We start from the raw sequence: 21,296 nt of genomic DNA, 5'->3' as shown, positions 1-21,296 counted from the left end.
CTTTTTTCTCCACTACAGCTCCATCATTCCCATCTGTCACATCATCCCCTCCCACATCCTCTATGGATGGGTCAGAACCCTCACACTCATATAATCTGCACTGTTGCTCCCATCTCTCTGAAGCACCACATTTCGAATGAGGGCTAGGATTCTCCACTCCTAGCCCCTCCACTAAATCTACTCGAGGACGCAAATCATTTTTATCCAAAGCTATTCTCCAGGCAGGGGCCGAGATAGTTTCAGGGAGGCAATCATCCATTGATAGGGTACTTAGAGCGATGAATACCCAGGAGCAGTTCCCCTCATGAAGTGTCTCTCATTTAACTGCAGAGGTATGGCTAGTACCTCAAAAAAACTAGCCCTAAGGAGACTTTTTGAGTCTGAGCCTGTAGACATCATCCTGTTACAAGAGACTCTGGGGGAGGCAGATATCATTACTAATACCCTGACATCTCTCAAACTTGGCTGGCCCTTTCACTCTGTGGGAGCCTCGGGTTGATCTGGTGGACTTGCTATTGGGTATAAACCTAGATCCATAAAAGCCCTATCTGCTTGGGGCAGCCCAGGGTTTATAGGGCTAGAATTATTTTCAGCAGAGTTGGGTCGAGAGCTCTGGATCATTAACATCTATGGCCCCTGCCACAAACGAGAGGATTTTTGGCACAGGTTTCTTAATCTGGCTATGGTCTCTGGCGATAACATCATATTGGGAGGGGATTTAAATTTCTCTTTTGGGTTTGGAGAATTGTGGGGTTTACAAGCACAAGTGGATCCTCTCTTTGAGTACATGCTGAACATTTTAGAACTCCACAACCTTGCTGATATTCCCATGAATAAACCACTCCCCACCTGGAGGAATCGAAGAATTGGGGAGGCAGCTTTGGCCAGAAGGCTTGATCGATTCATGATCAAGATACCTTTGATGCATCAACTGCACAGATACAGACAATGGGTGGGTGTGGGGGAAGTTTCGGATCACTCTCCCATATTCATGGAGATCCTTGGACCATACCCTAAGCCAAAACCTCCCTTCAAGTTCAATCACATCTGGCTACAGGACCTGGGTTATGTCAAGCTTATCACAGATTTATGGAATACTAACCCTATAACGGGCTATCACTCCCTTGCTGAGGGGTTTTGTCACAATCTCTCCCAGTTGAAGAGATTATCTATTACCTGGGCAAAAGAAAAATCACAGAGGGAGGATCAGGCCCTCTCTCAAATTGAATCTGACCTGAAAAATATATTGGATGACAGAAATAAGGGATTTGAATCCATGCAAGACAAACTACACCTTATTGAGCTTGAGAAGTCCAAGGATAAGATTCTTAAAGAGAGAGAGGAATCCTGGAGACTAAAGAGCAGAGCTCTTTGGTTGCAAGCTGGGGATGACAACACAAAGTTCTTTCAGAATTATGTTAAGGGCAGAAGGGTATCTAATACCATCTGGAACCTTCCATTACCTGAGGGAGGTGTGGCTAAAACTTTCAGTAAATTATCTCAACGGGGCACCATTCATTTCCAAAACCTATACAAGTCTCCTCCAGGGACAAACTTAGCTGATATCATACAACTGGTTGGAAAATTTCCACGTTTTGTCGACGAAGAAATGGAGGCAGAACTCACCTCTCTTGTCTCATCAGCTGAACTAGAAGGAACCTTGAAATGGTTCAAAAAGGACAAAAGCCCTGGACCGGATGGATGGATGGTAGAGTTTTACCTTTCTTTTTATGAATTATTGGGAAATGACTTGGTACATGTGATTGAGGAATGCAGAACTTCTGGGAAATTATATAATGCTATTAACTCCACTTTCATTGCCCTTATCCCAAAGTCGGACTCTCCCTCTTCTTTTAACGACTTCAGGCCCATTTCTCTGTGCAACTTTCTTTACAAGATCATAGCCAAAATCATTGCAAATAGGATCTGACCCATCCTCTCACAGCATATTTCCCCTAAACAATTTGCCTTCCTCGAGAACCGACAGATTCATGAAGCCATTCACTCCTTTCAGTCAAAGAAACTTAAGGGCATCATATTAAAAATTGATTTGGCCAAAGCATTTGATCATGTCAGCTGGCTATACATCAAAATGCTTCTTATGCATTTTGGATTCCCCCACAGCTTCATTACTTGGATCATGGCCTACGTTACCTCAACTACCTTCAACGTCCCCATTAACGGTTCTGCATCCCACTTCTTCCATGCCGATAGGGGCCTTAGACAACGCTATCCCCTCTCACCCCTCCTATTCCTAATTGTCATGGAAGGCCTCAGCCGAATCGTTATTCATGAAAAGAGAATTGGTAGACTTTTGGGGCTCAAAATTACAGAGCAACGCTATCTCACTCATCTATTATTTGTGGATGATGTCCTTATCTTCCTTTATGGAAGCATCAAAGACTCTATATCTTTTGAAAATGCGCTCTCTCTATTCTCTAAGGCTATGGGAATGCTTGCTAATCAGGCGAAATCCACTATCACCCTTGCCTTCACCACCATTCAAGAGTCTCGGTTTGCCCAACACCACTTCCCTTATATCATCATCCCTCTTGACCAGGGGTTCAAATATCTGGGCTTCTGGATAAAACCCTTGAGTCAGAAAATTGCGGATTGGATTTGGTTGGTCATCAAGTTGGAAAAACAGTTGACTCACTGGAGTCACCGGTTCTTATCCCGAGCTGGAAGATTGGTCCTTATCAAATCTGTTCTGGAGGCCACACCAGTATTTTGGATGTCTCTAGCATGGATCCCCAGGAACATATTGGCCCGTCTTCAACAAATCTGCTGTAGATACCTCTAGAATGGGCATCAAAATATTTGCTTGGGTGAGCTGGAAAAAGATTGCGCTACCTAAAAAATGGGGAGGCTGGGGACTAAAAGATCTCAGCCATTTTGCTCAGGCATTGGCTGCAAAAATGGGATGGACTCTACTTACAGGTCAGAATCTCTGGACTACGGTCTCCTATCACAAATATATTTGGCCTATGCAGATCATGGATTGGGTGCGCCTACCTGTTTGGAATAACACAGGTATCTCCTCGGTATGGAAAGCTCTGATTCATTCCCTCCCCATCATTCGAAACAATCTGGTTTGGAGAATCATCGATGGCACAAGAGTTCGTATTGGAATGGACCCCTGGGCAGGTGGGGGAGCCAGATACTATCTCCCGAGAGATCTTATTCTATTGTTAAACCAGAGGGACATAACTGTCATTGCTCACAATGTTGATCATGACAACACTACCATCCTCTCCCAAGGATGGAAATCTGTTGATGCTCTCCACGTTCCACCACAATGGCACCGTGACTGGCAAGAATATATCGATGCTTTAACCGAATCCCATATCAGAATCCTCGAAGGTCCTGATGATCTTAGATGGAGTATGGCTGATAATGGAATATACACGCCCAAAGATGGTTACCTTACTATCAGTTCTCATAGACAACCTGAGAACCCTCTTGATTGGTGGCATTTGATATGGAAGCTAAATGCTCCCCCGAGGACCAGACTCTTCTTCTGGTGTGTGCTTAGTAATAAAGTCCCTACGAGGGATCTATTAGCTCATCGATCATTCCAAGGCCCAAGCTAGTGCTTCCTATGTAAACAGGACTCCGAAACCTTTGACCATCTTTTCCTAAAATGTGATTTCTCAAAAAACCTTTGGGAATCTATTGCATCTACATTACAATCTGGCAAATGGGAAGCAGACTGTATAATCAGTGCATGGCACAATTGGAGCACAGTCAACCATGGATCTAAATTGCTAAACCTCCCCTTGCTTTTCTGCTGGTCCATATGGCTGACGAGGAACATAATCATATTCGAAGAAGGGATTGCAAATGGGGTTGTCATGGCTGCCAAAATACTCACAGTCTTCCATGAAATTCCTGAACACAAACCCTCTGCACCGTGCCATCCTATTGCCCCTGCTCCGATCGACAAAACCACTCCCTGGGCCTACTTTGATGGGGCTACGCAAGAGCAAGGATGTGGGGGAGGTTTTATCCTGCATATAAATGAACAACACTATTACAGTGTAAAAATGGGACTTGGAGGTGGCACTAATAATTATGTTGAACTCATCACTCTTCGTCATCTATTGCATTTTTCATTGGGACATGAATGCATCAATCTGCAGATTTTTGGTGACTCAAAAATCATAATAAATTGGTTCAACAATGTCTCTACTTGCCATGCACACACACTTAGACATATTCTGGATGAAGTGATATTATTCAAATCACAATTTAACAAAATCTCATGTCATCACATTTACAGGGAATATAACTAAGGCGTTAATAGGCTTTCCAAGGAGGCCACGATATTACCCAGAGGACAGTGGCTAATTCAGGAACAGATTGAAGCTGAGCAGTACCAGTATTATCACCGTCTGTACATAGATCAGGCATATCATAGGGCAGACAGGCCCTAGTTTTCAATTTTGTTACATTTTTTAACTCAGATTTTTTGGACAGCTACATTGTATATATCTTTGCATGATTTTCACAGACTCTTATTGCACTTGCTATGTGTGGCGAACATCATTGTAATTATTTCATTTATAGTATATATCAGACTACCCTGCGTGGTATGTAGACCAACAACTAGCTCTTTTTTGAGACATGAAGATGTAAATATTCTCTCATAGACATGGCTGCAAGCCATAACTGCATATGCTGCTCAGCATCTACTATATGTAATTTTTCAAATATAAATGGAAGATTACAATTTTTCCTGGTTGAAAAAAATCACATGCATTAAAGCTTATAATCCAAAAAACATAGTGTTATGTAGAATTCTTCTCGAAGGTGTACGAACAGAAACTACTTTAGGTTGCGGATGAAAAACTACCCTAACAATGAAAATGACTATTAAACAGTGTAGATCTGCAGCAAATGATAGAAACAAAACCTGCCAAAGCCCTGACCTATGCCACAGACATGGTTAAACAACAAAATGGAATAGTAAAATAAGCGCAAATAACTCCAATAATCCAATGGAAACTAGATAATAAAAAATATATTTTATTAAACAACACCTGTGAAGGGAACAAATAATGTTACCAACCCCCCACTATGGGATGGGTCCTTGGCTATCCTCAATATCTTCATATTTTGTAGAATCTCTCTCCTCTATAATGTGTAAAACCCAGCAAACAAAATGTTTGAGCTCAATGAGAACTCAAATGAAAAAGAAGATGGTGTGCAACAGTGATAATAGTCAGAGTTGTGAAGAAGAACGAAAGATCAAAAAATATCAGGCAAGGATGAAAGCGTTGCGGGGGAAAGCACAGAACGAGGGTTTGGAACAACAGGGGATTGCTGGTTACCATGGAAGGGCGAGGAGGGGGGAGTTCTACTCCCTCCTATAGCCACGTAGTGGCGAATAGAAACAAGGAAGCGGGCTCGAATTGCTTCAAAAAGCCAAAGGAGGTAGGAACAGAGAGGATCAGAACGGAAAAGTAGGAAAACAACAGTTCTCATGAGTAGGAAAAGAATCATGAGGAAGTTAGAGGAGAGAAGAGAACATAAAGCAACAGTCAGAAAGCTGAGAATAGGAGTGTGATAGGACTCTGCAAACCTAGGTCAACCATTAAACCCCGGGTTGTTTTAAATAATTCGGCGCTACAGGAGCACAGGGATCACATGGCGGCATACACAGTTATATGTAAATTTATGGGGATATGGCCAATAGAGAAGGAGTTGCAGGTGTGGATAAGAAACCAATGGAAACCTAACGGGGAAATAACCCTCCACCTTGGGTCCAAGGGTTTCTTCACAATGGTATTCACAAACCTAGAGGACAAAGATAGAGTGTTCGAAGGAGGACCACACTTCTATGCAGCGGCTGGCCTCTACATGTGACCATGTGTGATGAATTTTGTCCTAGAACAAGAAACATTCACATCAGTACCGGTATTGATACGACTCTACTCCCTACCTTTATATTATTGGCTGCTTGAATCCTTAAAGGCCATAGGAAACAAATTAGGTCATTTTTAAAAAATTTCAGAGGCGACTTTGCGAGGAAAATACACCTCCTTTGCGCGCATATGTGTAGAAATGGACCTCTCAGGAGCACTTCCGGATAAAATCATTCTATAAGTTTAGGATGAAGAATGGGTGCAGGTGGTGGACTATGAACATGTCCCATTCAGATGCCGCAAATGTCATGACCATGGGCACCTCATCAGAGATTGCCCTTTAAAAAAACTGGAGGACAATATGAAAACCAACAAAGGCAAAGACCCCAAAGGCTTTACCAAGATGGGAGGCAAAGGGGAAGGGGGAAAAAAGTACCAAAGGGAAACTAACAAGGATAAACACCCAAGTCATAATAGTTTCAAGGTTTTAGAAGAAGAAGATGAGAACAATGCGATGAACCAAGCATCGAAGGATAATCCTGCAGAGAAGGAAAAAGATGCCATCATGGAGGATGTACCTGAGAACAACAAACTAAAGGAAGATATGCCAAACATCATGGAACTTGGCAGGGACCATGAGATGACCCCAAGTGAAGTGGGAATAGAGGACCACAAACTACAGGAGATTCTTGAGAGGGAGAACCTCGATCTAGAAAAGTTCTTGGAGCAGGGAACCACCAAAGGGGTTGATTCTCTACCACAAGAGGAGTTTGACAGAGTACAATAACTCTTCCTCTGGAGATCTCAAGCAAAGGGTTCTGGAATCAAAAGAAACCATGACAGCTAGGAAAATAGAGGGGTTAAAACGATGGAGGCAACATCAGGACACACTTCCAAGAACCCAGGCAGGAAAAGAGGAAGGAAAAGACAGAATGAGTTGCTGACAGAGTGTGGGACACTCATGATTAACTCAGGTAAGATGAAAGATCTTACTAGTTACTCATTTACAAATCTTTCATAATGAAGCTCACAACCTGGAACATTAGGGGTCTAGGAAGCAAAAGGAAACAAAGAAATCTTAGCAATAGAATAAAAGAAGAAAAACTAGACATGGTGTTTATCGAGGAGACAAAATGTTCAATAGATAAAATCAGAGAGATACATAGCAAATGGCTCATTAAGTATGAGTATCTAGAAGTTAAAGTAGACAACACGGCAGGCAGGATTCTCACTCTTTGGAATCCCCAGAAACTTGGAATCTTGGATGCTGAGGCATCCAGGAACTACCTTTCAATGGTGATCCAACCTTTGGGTGATAAGGAAATATATATGATCACAAATGTCTATGGTCCTCAAAAACTAGAAGACAAACTCAGGCTTCTCACCTCACTGGAGGAGTTGAGAGGGAGACATCCTATTATGCCCTGGATTTTGGGAGGGGATTTTAATATGATCAGATCTCTTACAGAAAAAAAGGGATTTTAATTAGAGTTAGCAACTAATTCTTAACAACTAATATATCTGTTATAAGAAGAGCTTCGGCGTAAATCACATATAGAAATACCTTTGTCGACGCGTTTCGAACCAGCAAGTGTGGCTCATCGTCAGGACAAGTTGAAGAAACAGATCCAGCTTTGCATGTTAAATAGTCTGAGCAGGGCCTCCAACAGCTATCTAGATCAATGGCTAGCTTTGACATAGGGACAGTGAAAAAGTCAAATTGATTATTTAAAAGAAGATAGTTAATGACCATACCTATATAAATATATAATTATGTAAATGAAATAATTTTAGAAGCGGTTTACGTTAATAATTAGTTAAAAATGTATAATTTAATAATTAAAATTTTTTATTAAATGGGAATTGGTTAAATTGAAGACCTAACTTTTTATAAATAAGGTAAATGTAAGATGATAGTTAAATAAAATAAATAATAATAATAAAAATCAACAAATAAATAAATAATAATAATATATATTTGTTAATAGATAAATAAATAAATAGATAAAAATATATATATAAATAATAATAATAATAATATATATAAATTAGTTACGAAAGAAATAATAAATAATATTATATATTTATTTATTATTATTTATTATTAATAAATAATAATAATAATAATATATAATATTATATAATATTATTATTATTAATAAATAATAATAATATATAATATTATTTATTATTTCTTTCGTAACTAATTTATATATATTATTATTATTATTATTTTTATATATATTTTTATCTATTTATTTATTTATTTATCTATTAACAAATATATATTATTATTATTTATTTATTTGTTGATTTTTATTATTATTGTTTATTTTATTTAACTATCATCTTACATTTACCTTATTTATAAAAAAGTTAGGTCTTCAATTTAATCAATTCCCATTTAATAAAAAATTTTAGTTATTAAATTATACATTTTTAACTAATTATTAAGGTAAACGCCTTCTAAAATTATTTCATTTATATAATTATATATTTATATAGGTATGGTCATTAGCTATCTTCCTTTAAATAATCAATTTGACTTTTTGACTGTCCCTAAGTCAAAGCTAGCCATTGATCTAGATAGTTGTTGGAGGCCCTGCTCAGATTTAACATGCAAAGCTCGATCTGTTTCTTCAGCTTGTCCTGACGATGAGCCACACTTGCTGGTTCGAAACACGTTGACAAAGGTCTTTCTATATGTGATAAGCTCTTCTTATAACTGTTATGGATCACAGAAGTCTCAATTCAACAACTAATATATCATATTATTTTAATTAATTTATTAACTACGAATTTCCAATAGCTAACTCTAATTCATGATACATCCATGTCATTAATTTTTTCACTTTAATTACTATTTACAATATAGATCACAATAGTCTTAAATCTAAAATTATATAGTACCAAAATATTTATCATAATACTAACTTTCTAAATTAAAAAAATTATATTAATTTTAAAGTATTTTTCTCAATACATTTCAAATATAAATATAAAATATAAAATAATCTTAATTAATTTTTTTATCTTTTAAAATCCAAAACATCATAGTGAACCTTAATCATCATTATTTAAAATAATCCAATCATACCCAATAATATAAACACACATCACTTTACTTTAAGCCATATAAATTTGAAATTAAACCTCACATATATAATAATTAGAAATTGAAAACTCATATTATAAGAACATCATTATACCATATCAATTTAAAATTAAACATCACATACATAATATTTAAAAATATTTACAACTTCAAAACATATGGAATATTACATAATTATTACAAATTGAAAATATATAAAGCAAAGAAGAAGGGAAGGTAAAAGTGTGTCATAAAAATTATCCTCTTTACCCATTTACATCATGTAATCTCTCCCTATTCTTAGGTAAATTAGCTATTAAAACCTTACTTCTCAGGAATATTTACCAATGCCAAGCTAAGTACATCATTCTCTGTGTTCCAAAGATCTTTTGTTTTCCACACCAACAAATCCTAAATTCTCCATTCCTGATTTTCAAATTTTCCAAACAAGACCTTTGTTTTCCACCCAACAAACCCTAAATTCTCCATACTTGATTTCCAAAACAACAGCGATCGAATCTCTCCGGCCTCGACGCCAAAGAAAATTCGCAGTATTTTCCGGCCACAATCGTCCATGCGGCGGCCTTGAGCTTTCGCAACGAGGTTTTAACCCTCTCTGGAACCGTCTTCTTGATGGTAAACTGGTAGCTATGGAGAAACATCTGCCTTTTCTTCCAGAAGTCCGCTCCACGACGTTTAGACAATGACCGATATTGTTCGTTCCAGGATTCGAACTCACGATCGGCTTTGTAGCCGCGTGGCTGCAGGTTTGGCGGGGAAGAGAGAAGTCTTACAGAGGTCTCTCTCAGCATCCGGCCAGAGCTCCGTCTACTTTTGCTGTAAGAGAGAGGAACCTCCATCGCAGAGTTAACAGGAAAAGAAATTAAAGAACAGCTCCCCCTCTGGCTCGAGATATGCAGATGAAGCCAGTGGAAGAAATTAAGAAATAAGAATCTGAAATCCAAGAAGGCTTTGAAGTCCAAATAACGTGTTCTGTCATAGATGTCCGCTTCTGGACTGTACCGTGCTCGAATCGAATCCTGTTACAATCAAACAGCGAATATAAATAAACGTTTGACCACTCAGATTTGCGATTAATTGAGTCAAAAGTATAACATTCCGCCATAGAAAATTAAATAGATCCCTCTCAGACACCGATTTTTCTGTGTCTGTTCCCGAGGTGGGGCTCAAGCCTAACTGCCATGTTTATCAGGTATCGATCGAGACGACGAGATCTAGATTTTTGTGATATGCGAAATATTTGGACCATAGAAATGGATTTGAACATTAATTTTTCTTTTTGATATGGACTCGAACCTAATCCCATCTGTATCAGGTCTCTATATGCATCTTGCTCCTATATATTTGAGGTGTGACTCAAACCTAACTCCACAATTTTGGTTACAGGTCTGAAATATTTAGACTATGGACATGTGTTTGAACCGGAAGTGCGTGAATAATGTTATTTATTTATTTATTTTTGGAAGTGTCATCCATACATTTTACCAACAAACAATATGAAAGCCAGTTAGATTACTAATTTGGGTTTTTGGAGTTTTTGTGTTTAGAATCTATTTGTAAATAGTCTCGCCCATGTATTAGTGTTCTCTCAGAATGTCTCATGCTTACATGCTGTAAGTTAGCATTTTTTATCAATATTCCTTCACAATTATAAAATGGTAGGGTTTAGTTTTGTCAAATTATCTATTCAATTTGTGTAACTTCTTTTACTATCCATCGACCTTATAACTTCTTTTATGACTTAGCAACCATTTTCAAATTAAAATTTTGATATTTGAAATCTATTTGCAAATAATCTTACCCGTGTATTAGTATTCCTTCCTAAGACAGTAAGTTGACATTTTCTATGAGTATTCCCTCACAATTAGAGAATAGTGGTATTTAGTTTTGTCGAATCATCTATTCAGTTTGTGTAACTTCTTTTACTATCCATCGACCTTATAACTTCTTTTATCACATATCAACCCTTTTCAAATTGGTGCTGCTCACTGGTTTTAAATTACCATCCTAATCCCTCTCTACAGCAATGTTATAACATTTGAAGACAAAATCTAATTTTATTAACTTTTTATGGGAAATTTGAATTTTAAATTATTATTACTAAATTAAATTAATGGGTTGATTGATGGGTTCTTTTTCTCGATTCAGTTTATCTTTTGCAAAAAATCAAACTAAAGATCTTCTTAAACAATTTAGGCATAAATTCTTTTCGGAGAATATCAAGCATGAGTTTTTCTTTTCAGAAAATATCAAAGCATAAAATTTTAAAAGAGAATATAGGAACCACTTTTGTTTGATTGATGTTTTGGACGATTGTGAACTCGTTGTTGCAATCAGAAGAGAATTTATGAATTCAATTTCAATTTGTTTATGTCTGTATAAAATAATTTGTGTGTGCATTATTGAAATGTTATTATTGTTTTATGAATAATATTATTTTTTTGGTTTATAATTTTTTTTCCGAAATATTATATTAATAATATAATATTATTTTTTGTATGGGTTTAAAATTTTGTTTTTAATAATAATTATTGATATATGTATTGTTGATATATTATAGTTTAGTGTTTTTTTCAAATTTTTTATTTGTAAATAAAATGTGTTTTTTTGTATTTTATTTATTTTTAAAAATATTTTTAAGTTATTATCAAATTTTAAGTAATTCTATAGGGGATAGAATACATGGTGATAGGCTGCTCTCTTAAGGTACTACGTGGTGTAATGTCACTAGTTTGAAATTCCATTGGAAAAAATCCAATCATGTTAAGAGTTGGTGTAGCCCAGACTAGGTGCGATCCTCAGGGATTTTGACAACTTAAATACCTCTAGGTCGCAGCTACTCAAACCACTAGTTAGTCATGCAATCATATTAGAACTCACATAAACTAGCAAGAAAAAATGTAATATAAGATGGAGTTGTTCTTCACATAGTTTTTGACAAATGTCACATTCATATATTCCCTCATGAGTAAGTCCTTTATACTCACCTTCCATCCACACATACACACACCCTACCCACAATCGCACCCTAATTGTGCCCTTTCTTCCCATACAACACACCACTAATACAAATGAATTTGTGGGTTATGGAGTGTGGAGGTTAGGCCGGCCTTCATCTTTTTTTTTTCTCCATTCCACAAGCTCTCCCCACCCCCTTTCACTCCTAAAGGAATGGTTGGGTGCCACTAAAAGAATACCTAGAAAATCACAAGATGAAGATAGTATTTTATTGAGGGCATCCAAATAAGTTAGTGAATGGCCAATTTTGCACAAACATATGACACTAGCAAGTAAAATTATTATTATTATTATTATGTAAAGTTTACAAACATGCTTGAATTTGTCACATCATTGTATTGAATGATTACACGTCTTTTACTATTTGATATGTCACTCAATACTTATGGTACTAGCAACTCATTCAAACTTAAGAGAAAACTAATTCTTTGTTGGGGATAATAACATAGTGCACATGGTCTCCCATGATAGATTGATACAATAGTCATTGGTCTTCCTAGAGTATTTAGCACTACTAAAGGAAAGTAGAAAATCTTGAAAAGTTTGGATAGGAAGCTTTGTTCAAGCAACTTGTTTAGAAAATGTTTTCAAAACTAGTGACATACAATGTCAATATTTTTTACACTAGCTATATATTTATTTCAGTAAACCATAGGGATAGAAAGTGACTGAGCTTTTAATTATCCTTCTAATTGCTTAGGAAGACAACAAAAGGTCTACTCATTTAAATATCGATTCAAGATTCATTTGGAACTTGAAAACTATTGTGCACTATATATGCTAGTGAAATATGTTATATGTCGTGACGTTGTAGTATTCTACATGTTATTACAATGTTTGGATAAGGATGATTTCACATGTCACCACTAATTAAAACACATCACATTTGGAAGAAAGTAAAACACTCTTGTAGGAAAGTAAATAGTAGAAAGTAAATCACACTTGCATGAAAGTAAACATTTGATAGGAAAGTAGAACACCAACAATTATGAGGTTACTTGCTCCATTTTAATAATATTCTTATTTGTTTTAACAATTTATGAAGTAGTACATGCTTATGATGTAGTGAATGATAGACAAATAATCAGAAATAATGTGCATACATCGACATATTAGATTCACACAACTCTCAATCGTTAAACTACTAATGTGTTGAAAAAAACATAGTTACCTATCAAACATGAACTGTTACGTCAAAACGGGTACTCTAGCCCAAAAACCCAAAAAAAACATGAAAAAACAACTCAAAAATGAAAATTGTGTATGCCAGAACAATGTTTTTTTAAGGGTAAATTTTCAACATTTTTTTAAAGGGAAGTAAAAACCATTTTTGTTTTGCAAAATGGATGAAAAAAACAGCCTTAAGAAAATAAGTGTTGATTCTGGAATAACAAAAAAAAAAAACGGGTTACAACTTTGACATTTTTTAGCAATGGAGTTAAAGATAAAATATCTGGACTTTGAAAAAATGGAAAATTCCAACAATTCTCGGACATGATGTTAAAGATAAAATATCATGTCTCAAATCCTAATAATTAAAACAATTTCCATCCATGTTGTTAAAGTTAAAATATCTTGACTCTAAAAAACCTTGAAATTGTAATTGTTTTCAACCATAGCATTAAAGATAAAATATCATAATTCAGAAAACCTTAAGATATTTTGACAAATTTTCATCCTTATAATTAAAAATCTTCATTTTTTAACACATTGTAACCATGAAATCATGGAAAAATTATATGACTAAAACACTTTTAAAAATTGAGCAAGTAAATGAAAGATTCATCATTCCAAGAGTAATTTTTATTTCAAAGGCTAAAACTATAGCCTTTTCAAATTTTAGCCTAAGACAACTTATCCTATTGCAAAAAAAAACCTAAAAATCAACCATAAAAGAGAAGTGTTCTTTTTAATGAGGCATTAGAATTTCAACAATTTTAAAACTATCTTATACCAAATGATAACAATAAATAATATCATGGCAATAACACTGATAATTTAAAAAATCAACATTAATTTCTAATCTTTATTTACTTTTAATCAAAATATCAACTTTCGTAGATTGAATATCACATGCATTAAAGCTTATAATCCAAAAAACATAGTGTTATGTAGAATTCTTCTCGAAGGTGTACAAAAAGAAACTACTTTAGGTTGCGGATGACAAAGAACTCTAACAATGAAAATGACTATTAAACAGTGTAGATCTATAGCAAATGATAGAAACAAAGCTTGCCAAAGCCCTGATCTATGCCACAAACATGGTTAAACAACAAAATGGAATAGTAAAATAAGCGCAAATAACTTCAATAATCCAATGTAAACTAGATATATAAAAATATATTTTTTATTAAACAACACCTCTGAAGGGAACAAATAATGTTACCAACCCCCCTCTATGGGATGGGTCCTTGCATATCCTCAATATCTTCATCTTTTGTAGAATCTCTCTCCTCTATAAAGTGTAAAACCCATCAAACAAAATGTTTGCGCTTAATGAGAAGTCAAATGAAAAAGAAGATGGTGTGCAATAGTGATAATAATCAGAGTTGCAATAGTGAGTGCAATAATGAAAATAATCAAAAGTGAAGAATGAATGGAAAACCCTTCTATTTATAACAAAATATTATGGTATCCTCGAATAATGACCAATAATAAAATATTATTAACCCCATTCTAGAATTAACCGTTTGGAATATTCTATTATATTTGGTTAGAGGGAAAAAGTATTAAAACTTTTATTTAGAAATAATAAATAAATAAATTATTTATTTATCATCTCAAGAAATATGGTTAAGGAATAATAAACAAATAATGATTTACTTAATTATTCCTAAGGGATTTGGTCAAACTTGACAAGGAACAATAACTAATTAGTGATCAATTAATTATTTCTAGAGCAAAATAAGATAATTAATGGTTTATCTATTTATTTCTCATAATTGGGTCAAATGTGACAAAGAATATTAATTAAAAAATGGTTTAATTAACTATTCCTATAAGATAATTAAATAAATAGTGTTTTATTTAATTATTCTTCATGAGTTTAATTATAAATGACTTAATAAATGTGGTTTATTAAGTAATTTCTCATAGTGAAAGTAATTTTACTATGGTAAAATTGGCCCTACATGGTGTACTTCAATCCATATAGTAAATTATGGCTAGATGATCAATTTTTTGTGATAACATATTGCCCCCCAATGTACGAGGGTTAGGAGCAAAACATATGGCCGAAGTACATTGTAAGGACACAATCATTAGACAACGAAGTGGAGAGAGAGAGAGAGAGAGAGAGAGAGAGAGAGAGAAAGAGATTAATGGAGTTGAAGTGAAAGAGGATAGTGACAGAGGGGTCGAGACCAATGCAAGTCTCCTTCTAATGTGGTACCGGATCTCAGTGAGGTGGGGGAGGCATACTTATAGCTCATGATCCTCGATAACAAGGGCTCACCCACCCTCATCAATGGGTTCTCTACCAACTTGAGAACCCCGTAGCGAACCAACACCCCTCGAACTCCTTGATCCCTCTGAATGTCAAATTGAAGGGTGTCCAAATCTCGCTCATGCCAGTTAATTTCAACTCTGCCATACCTACAAAACACTACATCTCTTGTCAATTGAGAGAAGAAAACACTGGCCTGGACTGATCAACCTATAGCCCCCACTAGGCCAACAAACCACTCTCCCTCTTAGCTCCAAATCATAGTTTTCTACCCAAAAAGTGTGAGCTCACAGGTTTTCACTGCTTTCCTGCGAGCCAGATCACAGTTCTGGGCCCAAAAAGTGCAATCCGGCCAAGAAGAAGAGCAGGGTTCTCCCAGGGAGTTGCAGGGTACAAAAATCAGGAAATAAACCATTGAAACTGAAGAGATAAGTAAGGCCACCTACCTGAAAGTTGTTGATCATGATTCCAATGGTCAGTTTGTCCGCTATGATCTCCACAAGATTTACGGCCTTTTCCTCCTCTTTAAATTCACCACAGCTCACTTAGAAAATGAATTCAAATTGGAGAGAAAACATCCTTTTAGAGAAAAGACCACAATTTTTCTGTCACCCGTTGCGACCAAACCGTAGCTCAGTTTGACGAACCATTAATACGATTAGAAATCTCTCATCGAGTACTATAATGGGTCTTTCTTAGCTTTTGATGATTTGACACGTCACCAGGAAACCATTTTTCCAAGAAGGGTCACTTTGTCGCCTCCCAAAATTGAATTTCTTCATAAGAGACACTTGTACTTTCGAGTCCACCTTCCCTTGGCACTTTTTGTCTCACATGTGGATTTTCGTCATGATTAACCATCATTTGCTCAAGTTTTCATGGTCCCCACCAGGCCTATTTTGTGTGGTAGCATCATCGAGTCACCCTTATTCATAGCATCCGCTATGAGTCACCCTTGTATCCATGGAGTCTATTTCACATCCCATTATATTATGTCATAGTATTCCATCCATTTTTGCATACCATTCATCATGTGTTATCTATTTTGGTCTTCAGTCATAATGTCCACCATCCCCTCTAGAGTCGAGTTAGTCGCTGCTAGGTCAAACATACACTTTATGCTCTGACAAGGGAAGTTGTCTGTTTGTCCCTCAGTCATATTTTTCCCATTCTCCTTGGTGTCTGTCCATCAGTCACATTACTATTTTCCCTCATGCCTTATCTGAGGATCCTCATTGCCTCACCTATGGGAGGCCCTATTTTGTCGACATCAGCACGTCTATTCTAGAAGAATGGCCTAGAGGTCATTGTATCTTGGTTCTAGCTTCCACTCTTGTTCGATGCCTCGGATCAAGCAAAGGGAATCACCATTGCCCTTTGACTTGGTTTTATCATGCTCTTGATTCATACACACAATGGTCCAGTGATGCAACAGATTGTACCGGTGATTCCCGGGTGTGTGAGATGTTTTAGACCTCATGAGGGGTTGGCCATTTAGGTAGCCCCCCACATGCCCAGATGCCTTTATATTATTCTACAACCTTAGATGTTGTTCCACAAATTTGGTGGGTTCAGTTCCTGTCACTTGCATCATTTATATCATGCATGTCTCCTTCAGATGATCCATTCAGTTTTGTAGAGCCCTTTCCTGTCCAGCAGGGCTTCTTTGGTTGTTCTACCCTCATTCCCACCCACTTTTGAGGTAGAGGCAGTGTGTGAATCGTGTTTTTGATGTTGGAAATGGATTCAGCACCATCAAAAACGTGTAGGACACCTAAAATTTTGAAGTTTAACAACTATAACTTGGATTTACAAAAACCTTTGCTAAATTTTCTTTAAATATCACTGGAATTTCTATAACTTTCCAAACAACTCCTCCGCCTCATTAAACTACACATATTTTTCAAACAATTCAAATAATACATCTAAATATCAAGCCCTCTTCAAATATTCTAAAAATAAAAGAAAAATAAATATTAACTAAACACCATGCATCACCAAATCCTATATACGTACATTATAATTCTAGGTTTTTAAATTTATAGTGAAATGAAAAGGCTCAAGGACAAAACAGAAGATAAAATATCTAACAATAATGCGAAATGTCAATCACTTTTTTCACCTTTTCCATAACATTATGAGAAAATGTTATCATTGTCAAAATTAAAATTGTGGCATATACCCGGTGCACATATGATACTCCACAATAAAATATCACCGTATCATTTTCAAATCAATTTTGTGACATGGTAATATTTTAATAGTTTTTTTAAATAATAGTGTTATTATTAAGTTTGTGGGATTTTGAATGGATGGTCTTTCGTTTTTTCTGTTAAGATACTTTTACCGAAAAATATTATTGTTTCACATCTTTTTAGGTGTTACTTAAAAATAATAATATTATTAAAGAGTTTCGAAATCAAAAATTAAAATTATTATTAGAAAGTTTCTGAAAAATAATTTAAAGTGTAAATTAATTAATTTATATAGAATTTAATTTTTAATTAATTAATGTACAAAATGTTGGTAGTACTAACCCTATACGAAAAACAAATTGTCTCGCTAAATTAGATTAAGACTCTGGATTTAAATGCTTATAGAAGTATTAGTATAATAATCACTAAATATTTATAATAAAGATTATTCTATTAAAATTAAAATTAAGTAATTATTAATAATATTAAAATTAATTAATTAATTTCAATTATAATAATAATTAACATAATAATAATTTATAATAATTTAAATCAATTAATTAACTCATTAATAATTAATCAAAAATCTACAATTAATATTATTGAAACAAAGTTGACATTCATCTCATCCCAAAATCTACTCTCCTCATTACTATTTAATCCCTCAATTAAGCTCTTCTACTATCAAGCATTCAAGAAGTCCTGATGATGGATTCCGGTTGGAATTTGAAACGTTGATAGAAAATGGTTTTTACTATGGATTCTCCGGTAACTAAGTCAATAGATTAAGACTCATTTCAATCTATACTTAACATGATTAAAAATAATTTTTTTTTTAATAAAATATTAATTTTAAATTTTAAAATTGATAGCTATAACTTAGATTTCCCAAAAAATTTACGAGATTTTGGCAAAAATCGTACTAAAATTTCCACTATTTTCCTAGCTAAAAGCAAATTTATAACCTTCAGAAACTACTCTTTAATTTAATGCAATAATATTTTAAAAAATCAACATCTTCTTGCACAAAAAATGACTTGGAAATGTGATTTAACCTATTTCAACTATTTTTAAATAATAAATAACAAAAAATGACTTGGGGAATGTGATTTAACCTATTTCAATTATTTTTAAATAATAAACAATTAATATATCTAACTAGCATGTTGTGCATTTAACACCTTAAAACTCCTTTTAAATAATATAACCAATGGATTTAATCCAAAACCTAACCAAGGATAAGATCACTCTGAACAATGGCCAATTCCATCATTAAAAAATAAACAAAATAATGATGTATTAGGCTTCGAGGGGGGGAAATGATCGAGTCTCTCGTGGGTCGCATGATCGATTCTTTCTATGTTTTCAAGAGTCTCTAGTTGAGTCACATGATAGATTTTTCCTTGGGCATCCAAAATCTTAATCTCTTGTTGGGTTATATGATAGATTCTTATTTTTCTACATTTTCATGAGTCTTTTGTTGGATCACATGATAGATTTCTCCAGAGGACATCCAAAATCTTAATCTTTAGTTGGGTCATATGATAGATTCCAACCCACCGCACCAAAAATTTTAAAATTGATAATTATAATTTAAATTTTGGTCCCAAGAGTCTCGTTAGGTCACATGATAGATTCCTCCCTTTAAGATCTAGACGAGGAGGTTTGTGGTGCAAGGGTACAGGATCGAGTTCACTTTACAGGATGTTTACTTTTTGACCAAACTCCCTCCGCTAGGGGTTGTGGGGGGTATACATCAGGTGTTGTCTTGTGGAAGGAACATTACCGAGTTTGTGGAGCGCCACTGTCCATGGGGTGTTTGTGTGAAGGGCATGACCATCCCGTTCAGTGATCTAGATATGCTAGAGACATGGGTTGTTGCCGCAGTAGTGCTATGGGTCCTGGGAAGCCGGGCATTCCACCACATCACTGGTGGGTAGATGATGCTTATTGAGAGCGTATTGGCAGGGATCTACTATGGGTGGGCCCAAATGATGTTGTCGTCAGTAAAACGACAACTGAGTCTAGGTAAGAGACAAGTGAACGATGATTGTTCATTTGGTACAGTGCTATGTGTTTTATTCTTTGAGAAGATATCCACCATCCACCCTCATGTACAGATCCGAGATGGGGGCCCACAGGAGCCTAGGATGCATTACTAAGAGTAGCTATTGCAGAGAGGGGGAGGAGGGGGGTCAGGTGGGTGTTCCGACCCAAATTTTTTGCACACCAGGATCAGATTCCCCTTTACATTGACGATTATCCTTATAGTGGGATCAACTATTAGGGTGATCCTAACCTACCACTTCCACCCAGATGAGCATGGGGACCAGACGGTAAGTGTTAAGTTGCTATTTTTATGGTGCATTTCAGAATTTAACACGTGTATATGGTACTGAGTGTAAAATATGTGGTATGAAGATATAATATTGTAAAACTGGTAGGATATGTAGGCGGATCCATAGCATTAAGGGCTGTAGATCAAGGAACATCATCATCACGTGAGGGTCCGAATGATAGTGCTCTACTTTTTAATCTATGTTGTAGGTGTGATGTGCTCTTGACTGGAGTTTTTGAGTGCGGGTGGCATGAGTTAGATGATCGGTACACTAATGAGTGTACAAACCTTCCCTCAGAGTGGCGAGGGATCATGCGGCACATGGCGATGGTTGGTCAGGCAGTATGTAATCTATGGGCAGGTGGAGCAGAGACTTTGGCATGGGATCTGCCAGACAGTGACTAGGGATGGGGACATGTGGGTCCCCTTTATTTTGATTTTTGTAACATGCAATGGGCATGTCGAATGTATTTAGAGCTATGGGCTCTGAACACTTATATGTTTTATGTGATACATAATATGATTATGCATGATTTATGTGACGATGATGGTTCACCATGTGTTTTGTTTATGGTTTTCTTCCATGGTATACATGTGATAAATGCCAATCGAGAATGTTATTTGCAATGGTATCTACATAGTTATTTTGGGTTCTAGGAACATGACTAAAAGATATGGTTTCAAGTTCACGTACCAACAAATTCACTCATAAATATTTTCTAAATAGGACTTGGTTATGCACATGATACACACCATTCAATTGCATGACAAGCAACAAGGAATCTAAACGAACATGAAGATGGAGGATGCGATGATCAAGGGCATTGACTAACAAACCTATCACTGCATCATATGCAGCCTAGTTATTGGTGCTGGATCCAATGCACACGCCATTTGAATGGACTAACGTATGCATGGAGGTGAAAATGGACCAGGTTGCTGAGGCTAGATTCTTGGAGAAGAGACTTGCACCGTCGGCATAATCGATACACGGTGTGGCTGATGGATCTATTTGAAAGGTGCAAAAGACAATAGATGAGATGATGAAAACTACCTAACTTCATGATAGAAATAAAGACACAAAAATCAATGGGATATGCTATGAGTGAAATTTATTAAGGTAGAGTGCATTGGGAGAATTAAAAGGGAGGTTGCTTTCAAAATCCTCCAGAAGATATGCCCCCTTGCCTAAATGCAAAGGTAATAAGGGGTAGACATAGCTTCCATGATGTCCTCATCAGAATGGAAGATGGGCGGGAGGGAGGAAGACTAACTACATGATGTGGTGGTGGTACTTGGTGCATCATCATGAGAAATA

This window comes from Pinus tabuliformis, chromosome 7 (genome assembly GCF_031772625.1).
Source record: "Pinus tabuliformis cultivar Carrire ecotype Pingquan chromosome 7, CPIR1, whole genome shotgun sequence".
In the NCBI taxonomy this organism is placed as follows: domain Eukaryota; kingdom Viridiplantae; phylum Streptophyta; class Pinopsida; order Pinales; family Pinaceae; genus Pinus; species Pinus tabuliformis.
The sequence above is the reverse complement of the archived record's forward strand: the minus strand, read 5'-3'. Positions refer to the sequence as shown.